The sequence below is a fragment of the Podarcis vaucheri genome, assembly GCF_965113315.1.
Source record: "Podarcis vaucheri genome assembly, chromosome: Z".
NCBI classification, from domain to species: domain Eukaryota; kingdom Metazoa; phylum Chordata; class Lepidosauria; order Squamata; family Lacertidae; genus Podarcis; species Podarcis vaucheri.
Genome location: NC_138758.1, coordinates 33,688,759 through 33,704,667, shown reverse-complemented (window position 1 = coordinate 33,704,667; position 15,909 = coordinate 33,688,759). Strand labels below are relative to the sequence as shown.

Here is a 15,909-nt window from a genome sequence, read left to right as displayed (position 1 = left end):
TCAAATAAACATTTTACAAACTTTAAAATATCCAATGACCTCCCTTCTTGTCTTTCATTTTACATATATATCCCTGCATATTTTACTGTAAACTTTCAAATCTATTGCCCAGTGTGTCATTGAAGCTTTAACATGCTTATCTTTTGTTTCCTATTCTAGTAGAAAATTACACATTTTAGACAAAAGTTTATCCTTATTTTGTAAAAGTTCTTTTTCAAATTGTGATCTTTGATCCAGAAATCCATTCTTTCTATCCAATTTAAACATATTGTATAACTGGTGATAACCAATCCATAACATGGCTTCTTAAGTTTTCCATTGATTTCAGTTTGGGTTCCTCCACTGTAAAATCCAGCAGTTCCCTGTAAGTCGCCCATTGTCCGTCCATATTAACTCTCGTAATCATAATTGCTTCAATGGGAGATAGCCATAAAGGTGTTTTTCTTTCCAGCAGATTTTTATATTTCTCCCAGACTCTATGCAGATTCTTCCTAAGGATATGGTTCATAAAACTCTTGTAGATTTTAGCCTTCCATACCAGAGACATGCATGTCAGCCGGATTTTGTCATGAGCCTCTAAGATGTCTGCAATTGTCCAATACAATCCATTTTTTAACCAACACAAACAAGCTGCCTCATAATACACATGCAAATCTGGCAGAGCAAAGCCCCCTCTTTCTTTAATCTATCATAATTTTATGTTTAATTCTTGACTTTCCCCCCTGCCAGATAAATTTAGAGATATCTTTTTTTCCATTCTTTGAAGCAGCTTAAATTGTTTACAATTGGGATTGATTGGAACAAAAACAGCATCCTAGGCAATATATTCATTTTAATGGTTGAAATTCTGCCTAACAGGGGGAGTTTCATTCTCCCCATATCTCCAACTCTTTCTTAACTTCCTTCCACAATTTAATATAATTATTTTCAAATAGTTAGCCAAATTCCCAGGTACCTAACTTTTTGGCCTATTTTTAAACCAGACGTCCTTTCTTTTAAAAAATTGACTGCTCATCCCCATGGTCCCATTCTTCCTACTGAGAAGGCTGGTCTTCTTTGCTGTTTCCACCCCAGGAAGGACAAAAGGGGGTTATAGCAGCTGCTGCGACAGGCAATGGCTGGTTAAAAATAAACCCGTTGTAACATCAAAGGGACATTTATGAGCAAAAAAAAAAAAAAAAAAAAAGCAAGCAAAGCATGTAAACAGTCATAATTTGAGATTGCAAGCAGTCCAGAGCACACTTGTTGTCTCATTAATTACCTCCTTCCATAACAAAGGAAGCCCAGTGGTGATATTGATGATGTCACCTTTGTTATTGTTCCAAGGAGGAGTTTGATTCTTCAGCGGAGGATTTCTTGTGTGGTTTTTGGTTTTTTTTAGCCTCCAGCCATCCTCAAATCAAAACATTGCACCATGTTAAAAGCTTGTTGGATTGTCTCTGATGGTTTCATTTGAATGCAAAATGTGGAATGTGACTAAATCCCAGGCTTCAGCATACAGAGAGTCTTGAGCCAAAATTTATTTGAAGGCCAAGGCTGCTTTGCCAGCATAGTTTGAAGGTGTCCAGCATGACCCCAAAGTTGCAAAAAAAAAGAAAGTACAGGATATCATGGTTAAATATCCAAAACAAACAAAATAAAACTAGCCGAGCCCAGCTTTGCCAAATTCAGTTCAGTATTGCAACAGGGGCATAGACAGAATGGTTGATGGCAACCTTTTTTAGAGCTATTGAGAAAGCAGAGCTTCAGTCTGTCATTGTGTCAAAAGTCGCTCAAGGCCAGCAGTTTATGGCACCAGGCCAAATCTTCCTGGCCTGGAATTGCCTGACTCTGCTGATCTGACAATTGCAGTACCACCCCCTGGCCACCTGCAGTGATGGCACTGTGGAACAGATCCTCCCTCTGGCTGCAAGTAGCCAGACTGGAGCAGAGTTCTTTTTTATTTAACAACATTTATATGCCATTTGATACTTTTTTAAAAAAAACACAACCCACCTCTAAGCAGTGTACAAAACTATTTTTATTATTTTTATTTATTTATTAAATTTGTATACCACCCTATACCTGTAGAACTCAGGGCAGTTCACAACATAAAATCACAATATAAAAAACAGAAAATACATTATAAAAACAACAACAAGGACAACCCAATTATCCCTGCTTCTACAACACATTTTAAAAGGACATCAGATGTCAATCAGACAAAGGCCTGGTTAAAGAGGGATGTTTTTCGCCTAAAGGTGTACAGTGAAGACGCCAGCTGAACCTCTCTAGGGAAAGTATTCCACAAACGGGGAGCCACTGCAGAAAAGGCCCCGTTCTTGTGTTTCCACCCTCAAGAGTTCTCGTGGAGGAGGCACACAAAGAAGGCCCTCAGAAGATGCTCTCAGGGTCAGGTAGGTTTGTATGGAGAGAGGTGGTTATTGAGGTATTGCAGTCCTGAGCCCTTTAAGGCTACAAAATAAAGCATTAACATTTTGGAGGAGAACCTATTAAAAAAAGATGTTTGAATTAAAATCAACTGTAGCAAACAAGTGATAAAAACTTCTGTAACTTCTATGTGTGTCTGGATACGCTTGCCAAAACAGAAATGTTTTAAGCAAGCACCAAAAAGAGTGCAGCGAAGATGGCCACCTGATGTCAACAGGGAGTTCCAAAGTGTATGGATAGCTCAATTGGTTAGAGTGTAGTGCTGATAACCCCAAGGTTGTAGGTTCGATCCCCTTAAGGGACAGCTGCATATTTCTGTAATGCAGGGGGGTTGGACTAGTTGATCCTCAGGGTCCCTTCCAACTCTGTGATTCTATCATTCTGTGTAGCTGCTGCCATGCTAAAAGATTGATTCCTTACAAGTGTAGAATAAGTACTGTGTGGCACCTGTACTGCTGCCATATGTGAATATAGACCTCAGGCTAAAGAAAGCTTGGCTACCCCTGATATAAAGGTAAAGGGGCCCCTGACCGTTAGGTCCAGTCGTGACCGACTCTGGGGTTGCGGTGCTCATCTCGCTTTATTGGCTGAGGGAGCCGGCATACAGCTTCTGGGTCATGTGGCCAGCATGACTAAGCCTCTTCTGGTGAACCAGAGCAGCACACGGAAACACCGTTTACCTTCCCGCCGGGGCGGTAGCTATTTATCTACTTGCACTTTGACGTGCTTTCGAACTGCTAGGTTGGCAGGAGCAGGGACCGAGCAACGGGAGCTCACCCCGTCACAGGGATTCAAACCGCCAACCTTCTGATTGGCAAGTCCTAGGCTCTGTAGTTCAACCCACAGCGCCACCCGCGTCCCTTCCCCTGATATAAAGCAACCCTCAAAAGCTGGATGGCATTAGCTGAAGGTGCATCATGTGTGTATTACATTATTTTCTGGAGTGTGCTTGCAAGAGATCCCTCATTTGCTTGAAGCAAATAACTTTTGATTTAGCTTGCAAGTTTTGGACTCTCTCACACACATCTCCGGTGCCTCCCCTCCCAATTTTGAACCCAAGGAGGAGACCAACTGCTCTACCATTCCCATATCCGTCCCCTATGACAATATCCAGACTTCCTCCTCCTCTGGGCTGTCAGCGTGATGCCATGGCACTTCCTTCCTGTGAAACATAGTGGGAGGAACACAAAGGACACCTATCACAGGGGGGCCCAAAGGGCCCTGATATGCTGCCTCTGGGATCAGAGGGAGGCTCAGGCCTAGGGACAGCTCCAGCGCTATGAAACGGGGGAGAAAGGAAGAAAATATCACTCTGAAATAAGGTTTGGGTTGTAGTCTAATTTAGGCCCCTTAATTGCAATGGATCTACTCTTGAGTGCAGCTTAGTTGGATGCAACTGCTTGATATTATTGTTACACTTTACATGCAGAAGGTCCAGATTCAGTTTCTATCATCTCCAGGTAGATGTTCCCCACCTGGAACCTTGGAGAGTCATGGGATAATACTGTGTTAGAGGAACCAATGGTCTGACTGTAGAAGCCAGCTTCCTATGCTTCTATTCAGTTCCACCCTTGCTTCAGAACAATGACTAGAACTTCATGTTTAAGGGAAGGGCCATAGCTCCTTAGTAAGGTCCCAGATATACACGCAGAAGCCCCCTGGTTCAGTTGCCAGTGGCACCTCTAGGTAGGGCTGGGACGTTTCCCAGTCTGAAAATCCTGGAGGAGCTGCTGCTGCCAGTCAGCACAGACAGTACTGAGCTGGATGGATCAGTGGTCTGACCATTGGCTCATCTTGCTCAGGACTGTCAACTCTGACAGGCAGCAATGGCTCCCCTTGGTTCCAGGCAGGGGACATTTCCCCCGACCTACCTTGAGATGCTGCTAGGGAATGAACCTGGGACCTTCTGCATGCAAAGCAGGTGCTCCGCCTCTGAGCTACAGCCCTCTGTGAGGTTGTCTGTGGGTCTCGTGGAAGCCACAAGGAACAAACCAGCAGGCTGGAAAAGGCCTGTGGGGCCACAGAAAGGCCACCCCTGTTCCAGCGATACAAGCTCAAGGGTTGCCCCATGGGTAAAAACTCAGGTAGAAAATCCCTGAGATGATGAGGAATGTCCTTGTTCTGGTGGAGCAACTGTGTTGACTGTAGGAGAGCCTTGTAGCCCCAGGTGTAGAAGTCCTTGACACCCTGCTCCAGTGATTTATTTCTTTATCTTTCCACCCTCAAATGAAAGCTGCCTTGGAGTTCTGGAAACACCCATCTCATTAGAGGACTGGTGCTCGGGGCCACCATTACCAGGATCCAAGCAGCCAAGTGGCTCACAACCTCAGAAGGCTTCCTCTTCAACTCAAAGCCACCGCCTTTCCCCTGGCCCGTAGGCCATACCTACGCATGTTGAGACTGTCCGCTGGACCTGGCAGGTGTTCCTGCATCCACCTGTTTATTGCTTTCTCCCTCCAAGAACACAGTGCCTCGAGCCACGGACTTGGAAGCGCTCCGGTGGGAACGTTCCTCTGTCTCCGGTTCCACGTTGCTCCCGGGATGAGTCTGGGCAGATCCCGCCCAGCCGAGAGAATATTTGCCCTCAAGAGGCCTTGTGGGGCTTCAAATCATGGTGGCTCAGGCAAGGGCAGGGATGAAGGAAGTGCCAGCTCAGGCTGCCACCTGCCCATCGCCCCTCCCCCTGGCACCCATCCAGGCTTTGCACAGGCCCTTTCGAGGCAAGGGCGAGAGAGAAAAGGGTCTCCCTCGGCAATAAGATCCTGGAAGGGTGGGGAGAGAGGCTGGGTGCTGCAGCAGAGCCTGGGAAAGCCAGCTCCCAACCCAGCACCCTTGTGGGTGGCCTGCCGTGCACCCTCCCACCTGTCAAAATGCAGATGCGAGAGGCCTGGCACCCAGGGTTGTTGGTAAGGATCTGAACACAGAAGCTGTGGAGAAGCAGACACATCATGCTAAGTCTAAGCAAGGAGCCACTTAGGCAGTGGGAACACAGGAAGCTGCCTTGTACAGAATCAGACCCTTGGTTCATCTTGCTGAGTATGGCACGCACTGACTGGCAGCAGCGGCTCTGTTGTGTTTCAGATGTTTGTCATGTGCGGCTTCAGTTGCAGATCATAGGTCCATTTAGCTCAGTATTGCGTACACTGACTGGCAGCAGCTCTCCGCTGAGCTAAAATCAAATACGGAGCCAGACTGTTGGTCCACCTAGTTCAGTGTTGCCCACACTGACTGGCAGTGTCTGTCCAGGGTTTCAGGCAGGGGACAATCCCAGCCCTACCCTGGATATGCCAGCAGGGATGGAACCTGGGACCTGCTGCATGCAAAACAGATGCTGTACCACTGAGCTGTGGTACATCTTCCTTCAAACTAAAATAAAGATTTCAGTCCTCAAGGTTCTAAAGCAGGGGTCAGCAACCTTTTTCAGCTGTGGGCCGGTCCACCGTCCCTCAGACAATGTGGTGGGATGGACTATATGTGGGGGGATGAATTCATATGCCCCACAAATAACCCAGAGTTGCATTTTAAATAAAAGCACACATTCTACTCATGTAAAAACACCAGGCAGGCCCCATAAATAATCCATAGATGCATTTTTTTAAAAAAGGACACATTCTACTCATGTAAAAACACGCTGATTCCCAGACCGCCCACAGGCCGGATTGAGAAGATGATTGGGCTGCATCCAGCCCCCGGGCCTTAGGTTGCCTCCCCCTGTTCTAAAGAAAGGGATGGTTTAAACAAGCAGCTGTCTTATACTCAGACTAATAGTCCATCTAGCTCAGTGTTGTCTGCACTGACTGGAAGCAGAAGCTTTCCAGGGTTTCAGGCAGGGAGTCTTTTCCTGGCCCTACCTGGAGATGCTATCGGGGATTGAACCTGAGCTCCTGCATGCAAGGTTGAATGCCACCTCGTTGTTTTGATTGTGCAGCGTGTGTGTGTTTTTAATAAAGGGTGGGCGTTGTTGTTTTAACAATGGTGGTGAGCTGCCTCTAGGATGGGGGCGGGGTGGAAACATTTTAAACAAGCAAATAAATAAATAAGCCAGCAACCCACGGCAAAAACAAGCCCCATTCATCCCTCGGCTGAGCCTTGGCAGACAGAGCTGGCGGGACAATGGCAGGCATTGTCTGGGCCACATTGGTCTGCCATTGAGTTCCTCCATTGCCTTGCAGGAAGAAGGCACTCCAGCCAGCCCATTTTGGCTAAACTCATTAAATGCAACTCCAGGCAGTTATATTCTGGGAGGCTGGAAGAAAATTACACACCCACACCATGACTTCTCCCTGCAACTGAAGAGGACCTGGACCAAGGAGCAGAGAAAGGATAAAGGAGTCAAATTATGATTATCTGCAACAGCTGCTTGGATCAGAATCAGATCACTAGCAGAATCTCTCTGTATGTAAGTTTCCCCATCCTTTAAGAAGGGATTCACAAGTGGGAAGAGGTGCTGGATAGGATGGGGGACACCAGGCATGACAGCAGCACATGTTAGAGGGATCTAGGGGTGTTAGTAGACCACAAGTTTGTCCTGAGTCAACAGTGTGATGCAGCAGCAAAAAAAGCTAATGTAATACTAGGCTGCAACCAACAGAGGCATAGTCTTCGGATCAAGGGAAGCAATAGGACTGCTTTATTCTGCCTTGGCCACATCCCATCTGGAGTTGTGTCCAGTTCTGGGCACCCAAGTTTCAAAAGCACATTGGACAAGCTAGAATGAGTCCCGAGGAGGGCAACTGAGATGATGAAGGGTCTGGAAACCAAGCCTCATGAGGAATGGTTGAGGGAGTTGGGTATGTTTAGCCTGGAAAAGAGGAGACTGAGAGGAGATGTGATAACCCTATGGAGCATGGGCCAAGCTTGTTTTCTCCTGCTCCAGAGGGTAGGATTCAAGATACAAGAAAGGAGATTCCAGCTGAACATCAGGAAGAACTTTCTGACAGTAAGAGCTGTTCAACAGTGGAACAGACTCCCTTGGAAGGTGGTGGACTCTCCTTCACTGGATGTTTTTAAGCAGAGGTTGGGTGGCCATCTGCCATGGGTTTTCAAGTGGGCAGCCCCTTCCTACCTGTTTACTCAGAAGTCCAGAAACTGCAGCAGGTCATGGCCTTGAAAGGTTGCTGGCATCATGTCTCTCTGTCTAGCAATATCTTTTCTCTTGGGCTCTGGTGAGGCCTGTTTTGGAGCAAGAAGTCCGTTCAGCAACATGGCCTCAGGGCCCACTTTCAGGGCACCACCCTGAGGTTGACATTTGTAGAACACACCAAGGTGCCTAAAAACATCGTTAGCCAGCAGGGCAGTCTCTTCTCTTTTGACAGGAGCCTTGTAAAAGGAAAGGGTGCGGTTCTTGTGGAGGAAAGAGGATCACTCCTTTCCATTTCTCCTCCTTCCTTTTGTGATGTCACCTTTGTTTCCATAGAGCTCTGCTGCCCCAAGGAGGGTGTCAGCTTCTGAGCTACCAAAATCTCTTTGCCTATGCTCTGCCTGCCACAGGTGGAGACCGTAAAGATTCTGAATCCCAGTTGCTGCAAAATGCAGGAGAGTGTTGCTCTTGTGACCGGGTCCTCCTTGTGGGCTTCCCATCATGGGCATCTGGTCACCCACCATGAGAAGAGGAGGTTGGACCAAATGGCCTGATCCAGCAAGGTCTCAGATGATGATCACAGGGTCCACATGGGTCTTTATAGGTCAAAACCAACACTTTGAATGTGTTTGAATGTGTTGGCCAGGATTTATGTTATATACTTAAACTGTCTTGCCCCAGTGAGCAACCTAGTTGCTGAATTCTGCACCAGCTGAAGTTTCCGAACCGTCTTCAGATGCAGCCACACATATAATGTACTGCAGTAATTAACCTAGAGGTTACCAAAGGATAGACAACAGAAGTTAGGCTATCCCTAACCAGATAGAGGAGCAGCTGGGCATAGCAATAGCCAGTGTGGAGAAGTTGCCCGTGGTCTGCTGTGCACCTGTCCTAAGCAGAGGAACCGTGCGAGGGCAAAAAAGTTGGCAAGCCCCCCAGCCATTGTTAGTTTCATTTATTAGTCTTGGCCGTTGTCCATAACAAAAAGTCAACATTGTAAAATATGTGGCGATACAAAAACAAAGCAAACCACACATTTCATGTTTCCAGTGACAGCTCAACAACTCCCGGAGTTGTCAGATTTGCAACTGACACAATGTCTGGCATTAAAAACTTTGGTGGGACAAAGCAAAAAGTTGGCAAAAAAGAAGAAGTTCCTGACACACAAAAATGAAGCTGCATGTTGGAAGATTCAGGAGAGATAAAAGAAAGGGCTTCTTCACACAGTACAGATTTAACCTATGGAACTCCCACCCACAGGAGGCAGAAATGGTCAACACAACTTGGATGTCTTTAAAAGAGGATGAGACATATTTGTGGAGGAGGATGTGGCTCTTGATGGCTATGCTCTGCCTCCCCAGCTGGAGGCAGCAGTGCTTCTGAACATCAGTTGCTGGAAGCCACAGGAGGGAGAGCTGCTGTTGTGCTCAGGTCCTGCTTGTGGGTTTCCCCATATGGGCATCCTGTTGCCCACTCTGAGAACAGGATGCTGGACAAGTTAGGCCTTTGGCCTGATCCAGCAGGGCTCTTCTTAGGTTCTCTCCATGGACAGAATGAAAGGAGGCCTTAGTTGGATCAGACCAGACACCTGCATAGCCCCCTGCACAAAACTTCCAATAGCAGAAGGTAGTGGGATATACCGTATTTTTTCATCTATAAGACACACCCATGTATAAGATGCCCAATATTTTGGGGGACCCAGATTTAAGAAAATCCACCCTCGGCACTATCCATGTATAAGACACCCCCTAATTTTGGACATTATTTTTTAGGGGGGAAACCTAGTCTTATACACGGAAAAATGTGGTACATTCTATTTACTTGTTCACTCAGCATCTAGAGACACTTCAGATAAGTTATTGTTTATATTATTTTATTTATATCACACTTTTTCCTTCAGGGAGCTCAAGGTGACATACATATTTCTCCTCTCCCCCACCCCCATTTCATCCTCACAACTACCCAGTGTGGTAGGTTAGGCTGAGAGTGAGCTCACCCAGTAAGCTCCATGGCTGACTGGGTGGTGACGGCGGCAGGGGGGAGGGAGGGATTTGAACCCTGCTCTGCCAGGTCCCATATCTACACCACACTGGCTCCCATGGTGATGGTCAGCCAGGGTTCCTGGGGCCAGGGCCTCTGAGAAGAGTATTATCAAGAGGAGGGGGTGTACAAAGTTTATTTTGAGCCTCTTCCCTTCTCCAGTAGTCTTCCTGTTTTTATCCACTAGGGTTTTATGCCATGAGCTGTAGCCTGTAAGGTCAAAAAGGGTACAGGAGAAGAGAAAAGGTTGCAGCAGAGCTCTCTATTAACTTTTCTGAATTGAAGGCCTTACGCTCTTATGCACACTCCATGATAACAATAGATAAACATAAATAAAATAAGGTCAGAGATAAGAAACCACATTTGAAATGAATATCTTTGTTTATGCCACAACACAGATAAGGAAAAATAATTCACGTTGAATCATCCTTTTATACTGCAATGCAGATCAAATAATCAAAAGTATTAGTAAAAAGTAAAAAGAAAAAGTAGAAAACCTATTATTTACTTTTTTAAAAAGAAGCTTTTTAGGCCTTTATTGGGGGGAAATTCAAATCACAGCACGAAAATTAATTGTTCTTGGCAATGTTTGATTCAATACTTAGCCTGGCCAAATCCACAAGACGTCCTTGAGGCATTGTAGACCTTAAGTAATTCTTAATTAACCGAAGTTTGCTAAATGACCCCGCTGCAGAAGCTACTGTTGCTGGAATTGTTCATAGTATTCTTAAGTTAGCACAGACATTTGGAAACAGATCACCAAGTCTGTACTCTGTTAACCAGTGCAACAGATCTAACGGCTTTAACTGTGCAATTACAAAATTTGCTTTATTTGCTGAGGGTGAATGTTGCATTTATTTTCCATAATCACCACCACTAAGGTCAGCAGGATACTGCTCTAAGTACATCACTTTACATCACTTTTAGGCATGGTGAGATATTTCCACAAGAAATCATTTTTTTCTGCCAACTGCTTAACACCACTGAAGCTGACGGCTATAACATTACTCCTTCCAGTAGCACCTTAAAGACCAACTAAGTTAGTTCTTGGTATGAGCTTTCGTGTGCATGCACACTTCTTCAGATACACATCTGTGTATCTGAAGAATGTGTATTCTTCAGATGTGTATCTGAAGAAGTGTGCATGCACACGAAAGCTCATACCAAGAACTAACTTAGTTGGTCTTTAAGGTGCTACTGGAAAGAATTTTTTTATTTTGACTATGGCAGACCAACACGGCTACCTATCTGTGGCTATAACATTGTATACCAAAATGTAAAACATATACTTTCTGTATGAGCATTGTTCTGTTCAGCATTGTTCTTGTAGTTTTGCTTGTGAGCCATTGTATTTTACAGCCATATTTGTTCCATTATTGTAGGCTTGAGCTCTGCAGTCATTGAGAAGGAAGAGCCTGTTCTTTCAATGTGTCAGTTACCAACTGAGCAATTTCTTCCCCTTTTTCATTGCCACAGTCTGCAAAGCTGAGAAATCGTTCTTGAATCTAATACTGCATTTATTTTAAAAGTAGGTATCTCAGATGAAATGCTGTTTGTTCCATATGGGAAGAATCTGGTGTGGAATCTACTATTACTGCAAAGTACTTTGCAGATTGGGACGCGGGTGGCGCTGTGGGTTAAAGCCTCAGCGCCTAGGGCTTGCCGATCGAAAGGTCGGCGGTTCGAATCCCCGCAGCGGGGTGCGCTCCCGCTGCTCGGTCCCAGCGCCTGCCAACCTAGCAGTTCGAAAGCACCCCCGGGGGCAAGTAGATAAATAGGTACCGCTTACCAGCGGGAAGGTAAACGGCGTTCCGTGTGCGGCTCTGGCTCGCCAGAGCAGCGTTGTCACGCTGGCCACGTGACCCGGAAGTGTCTTCGGACAGCGCTGGCCCCCGGCCAATAGATGTGAGATGGGCGCACAAACCCCAGAGTCTGTCAAGACTGGCCCTTTCGGGCAGGGGTACCTTTACCTTTACCTTTACTTTGCAGATTGCCTCTCAAGCAAAATGTGCTTTTTTCACAAAATTTGAGCATTCTGTAATAAATTCATTTTGTGAGTCAGAGGTCAGATAATGAACTTGAAACCACTCAATCCTTTTCTGTGGACTCTTCTACACTTAGCACATGTTCCTGAAGTCCCACCTGGAGGACAGTTCAATAAGTCCTAAAAAGTTTCCATTGCTTGGATTACCAATTCGATGGGATGAACCAGAAAATACTAGACCCCGTTCTCCTAATAAGAGTGCAACATTGATGTGCTTTAAAAGCATGTACCATTTTACAGCTTCAGCTTTTATTGACCATTCTAAGATGATGTCAACTCCTGTCCCAGATGTAATATAGTTTTCTATTTCCTTTTGAGATGGAAACTCGGTTATGGCGCATCCAATGTCAAGGCCTGCCTTATGATTAGCCCTTTCATCTTTCAAATTCACCTCCACATGCATCTGTATGCCTGTTTACTTCTGTTTTCCATTTCCATTTTCTGCATCTTCCCCTTCATCAGAATACTTTGCATGATTACCCAAATAAACTGCTCCTTGTTTGGGGATGAGGTTTTCATCAGTTTCTTATTGCTCCAATTCTATAGATGAGTTCAATGAAAAGGAGTTGTTGTTTTTTTGAAGCTGCACTTAATCCAGTTTGTTGGGTTAAGTGTTTGTTGGCCCCTTTTTCATTCTTCCTATCTTTTCTCTTCTGGGTGCATGATTTGTGAGAATACATTTTGGAGAGATGATTTATAAATTAATATTTTTATATCTGAAGAAAGGGGGGAAAGGGAATGTGACAAAAAGATATATACAGGCAATCTTTGTTTTGCATGGGGGTTACGTTCTGTACCTCTGTGTGTGTTGACATGTTGTAAGCAATATTATAAATATAAGTTAAAACTGCAGCACCTAGCTGTGCTTGCTTGATCAAAACAACAATGCAGCAGGAGCGCCCCTGAAATTTTTGCAGCTTGTTGCAAGTTGGCCAAAATAATTTGAGTTGTGTTCAACTGTAAAAAGACTTTACAATTCCTTGTTCGTTCTATCTAAGCAACACTGTTTCTCAGGTTAACCAATAATTCCAAATTAACACCTTTTTCCAGAAAAAGCCCACATAAAAATTCAGAGAGATGAATAATGACCCAGTCTTCTATTCATAGTATTAATAAAGCAAAACACTATTGGGGGGGAATGGGTGGGGGCGTTGGTAGAATTTTTTTGTGTTTTTGCTTTTATTACTTTTAATTACTTTTATTATACTTCTACAAATGTAATTTGAATGAAAGCAAATATGAACTCTTTCCTGATTCTTAGGTGAGTTGTTTGGAAAAGATAATTTTACCCAGAAATGGCCATGAAATGCTTCACCCTCCTCTGCTTCAAGGCGGACATCAGTGCCAACACCCCCTGCCTTTCACCGGTCCAGCAGACAGTGGTCCCCTCAGTAGGCAGAGTGCATCTCCCGCAGGAGAGGCAAAGCAAGCCCACCTTCTCAACTTGCCCACTTGCAATATTGTTTGCTGGGATTTCAGCGCGGCCTCTCTGGATTGCCCAGGAAAAGTAGGCGGGGAGGAGGGGGGAACTGGCAGATGAGGAAGGAGGCAGGGGGGGAGAAGTGTCGTGGTATTTTATGTAAAAGGTAAAGGTAAAGGGACCCCTGACCATTAGGTCCAGTCGTGGCCGACTCTGGGGTTGTGGCGCTCATCTCGCTTTATTAGCCGAGGGAGCCGGCGTACAGCTTCCGGGCCATGTGGCCAGCATGACTAAGCCGCTTCTGGTGAACCAGAGCAGCGCACGAAAATTCCATTTACCTTCCTGCCAGAGCGGTACTTATTTATCTACTTGCACTTTGACGTGCTTTGGAACTGCTAGGTTGGCAGAGCAGGGACCGAGCAACAGGAGCTCACCCTGTCTCGGGGATTCGAACCGCCGACCTGATCAGCAAATCCTAGGCTCTGTGGTTTAACCCACAGCACCACCCGCGTCCCTCGGCATTTTATGTAGGCCTACACAAAATGTAAATAATAGGCTTCATACAATATATGCAAATGCTTTCTGAGGTCCCAGGAAATTTCTAGGTCTCCTCTTTTGACTCCCAGACCCCCTTTTTGATTCCTGACTGGGGCATGATGTACCCCCTACCCCCCGCTCTCCTGGGCCCTGGCAGGGTCAGATGCCCAGGCAGAGCTGAGACCCCAGAGCCTTTCAGAATGAGGCCCACACAAAAAGAGACACCTGGCTGGCTTTTAGGTCCAAGCACCATCCCCTCAGCTGGAATCCTCATTTCTGCAGACTCTGCCGGGGACCTCCCTGGTGCTTTCATCTTAAAAGTAGCCACTGGTGTCAAAGGGAGTTCTCTGCTTCTCTCACTTAGGTGTCAAGGGCTGCTGGCTTCCTGGCATCCCAGGCCCAGCACAATCTGATAGGCTGGTACCCAGTGCTATTTCACACCCTTCCAAGCTGCAGAGGCGTTGAGGCCTGGCTGGGACTCTCTGGGAGGTGTGAAAGTTGCTCTGAGAGAGTCAGCCAAAAATCTTGGGTATTTTTGCCATAGCAGGGTGTGGGGAGGTGTGATGGGGAGAGGCGAGAGATTCCCAAACTGAGAATTAAGCTGCTGTCTGCATTTGTATTCATTATTCTCTTACATCTATACCCTGCTTTGTTCCTTCACTGTATGGAACCATGCATGGTACTTTCCCCTTAAAAAATAAAGTGAAGATTCCTGTCCTTGTGGTTCTCAGTCAGGGGCTGGGGAAGCTAGCAAGCAAAAAGTCCTAGGTTCAGTCAATGCAGGCCTGGGAATGTTCTCCGCCATAAAACCTGGAGTGCTGCTGCTGCTGCCAGCCAGAGTTTACAATATAGAGCTTGGTGGACCAATGATCTGTCTCCGTAACAGGGCAGCGTCGTCTGTATTGCCCATCACCTCTCCTCTGGAAGCAGGAAATCAAAGAGGAAATCCTTCTATCTTCCAGCTGTGAAATGAAACAAATATGCATCAATTTTGTTTATTTCCTGGTTCAATTGTGATGTGGGAGGGAGGGAACTGGGCAGAGGCCAGAGGCTCCCTCTTTAACTCTTCCCATGCTCACACACACACACACACACACAGGTCCAGCTTCCCGGAGTATAGGGAAAGCCCTTTGCATCCATGCTCAGGAACTAGGCTGACCTTCCCCCTCCCCCTTCCTGATTTATGCTCAAGAGGGAAGCCTCCAGGGCCATAAATAAAGGCCACTGCTGGCATGTGAAGTCTGGGAACCAGGAAGTCATTCCACAGCACCCGCCTCCCCCACCCTCAAGCGGTCTGGATTGGAAACGTTGGAGAGAGGAATTTGGGGTGGGGGTGGAGGAACGCCCACAGTTTTCAAACTGCCCAGAGCACAGGAGCTCAGGTCCAACGCGGCTTCTCTCCGCAAGGCCTTTTCCCAGCTGCCCTGAGCTCTGAACCAGAAAATTAACTGGCTTTTCACAAAAAGCAGGTCATAGCATCGATTTATGTAAGGTATAGGGGGACCTTTCCCTTTTGCAAGTCAAAACTGAGCAAACTTGAAAACAGCAACAACCGAGGGACTTTGATGGAGGTTTGGTGGGGCTGCATCACATTGCTCTGGCCCAGTAGTTTGGGGTTAGGCCACTGTGGGAACTAGATGCCCCCTATTCCTAGGTTCTTCTTTATGTTCAGCCTCAACCAGTAATGCTTCTGAATACCAGTTGCTAGACTCTCTGGAGGGGAGAGTTGCTGTCAGGCTCATATCCTGCATTGACTTCCCTTGGGGCACTTGGTGGGCACTGTGAGAACAGCAGACTGGTCCAGGTGGGCCTCCCTTGACTGATTCAGCTGCAGGGCTCTTCTTTCTGATCTAGATGCAAATACAGGTTGAGAATAGTAGAGGCATGGCGGGGGGCGGGGGCGGGGGGAGTTATTGTGGCTATCTCAAGTGGTCTCCACAACCCCCCTCATTCCAACACAAGAAGCACATAAAGCTGAGTGCCATCAGCCAGTGGTGACACAGTGGTTAATGTTGGGACTAGGAGCTGGGAGACCAGGGCTCCCTGGGTGACCTTGCAGCCAGCTGCTGCCTCCCAGTGTAACCTACCTCGCAGGGTTATTTTGGGGATTAAACGAGAGCCATGTATGCCACTTTGAGCTCCTTGGAGAAAAAGGCAGGATAGAAATGCAATAAATAACAAGAACGACAACCATACTGGCAAATGTGCTGAGTTTGCAAAATTTCAGCAGTTTGCAGGATCCCTTGCTGCAGAATTTGTGGCCTCTTTTCAGTGCCCTTTGGATTCTGCCAGCCAGTGTGATGGTGTCGCTCTTGTAAGACAAAGGCCGTGTTCACCATACCTCACGTTGACAGCTTG

At 46.3% G+C, this 15,909-nt stretch overlaps 1 long non-coding RNA gene across 1 annotated transcript; it reads right to left on the bottom strand.

Annotated features, from left to right (window-relative positions):
* Positions 1–2,002: 2,002 nt before the first annotated feature.
* Positions 2,003–7,770, bottom strand: LOC309524229. Its single transcript, XR_014215868.1, has 2 exons — positions 7,496–7,770; positions 2,003–2,489 (listed from the first exon to the last, which is right to left on the bottom strand). It is a non-coding gene; the product is annotated as an uncharacterized lncRNA (long non-coding RNA).
* Positions 7,771–15,909: the final 8,139 nt, after the last annotated feature.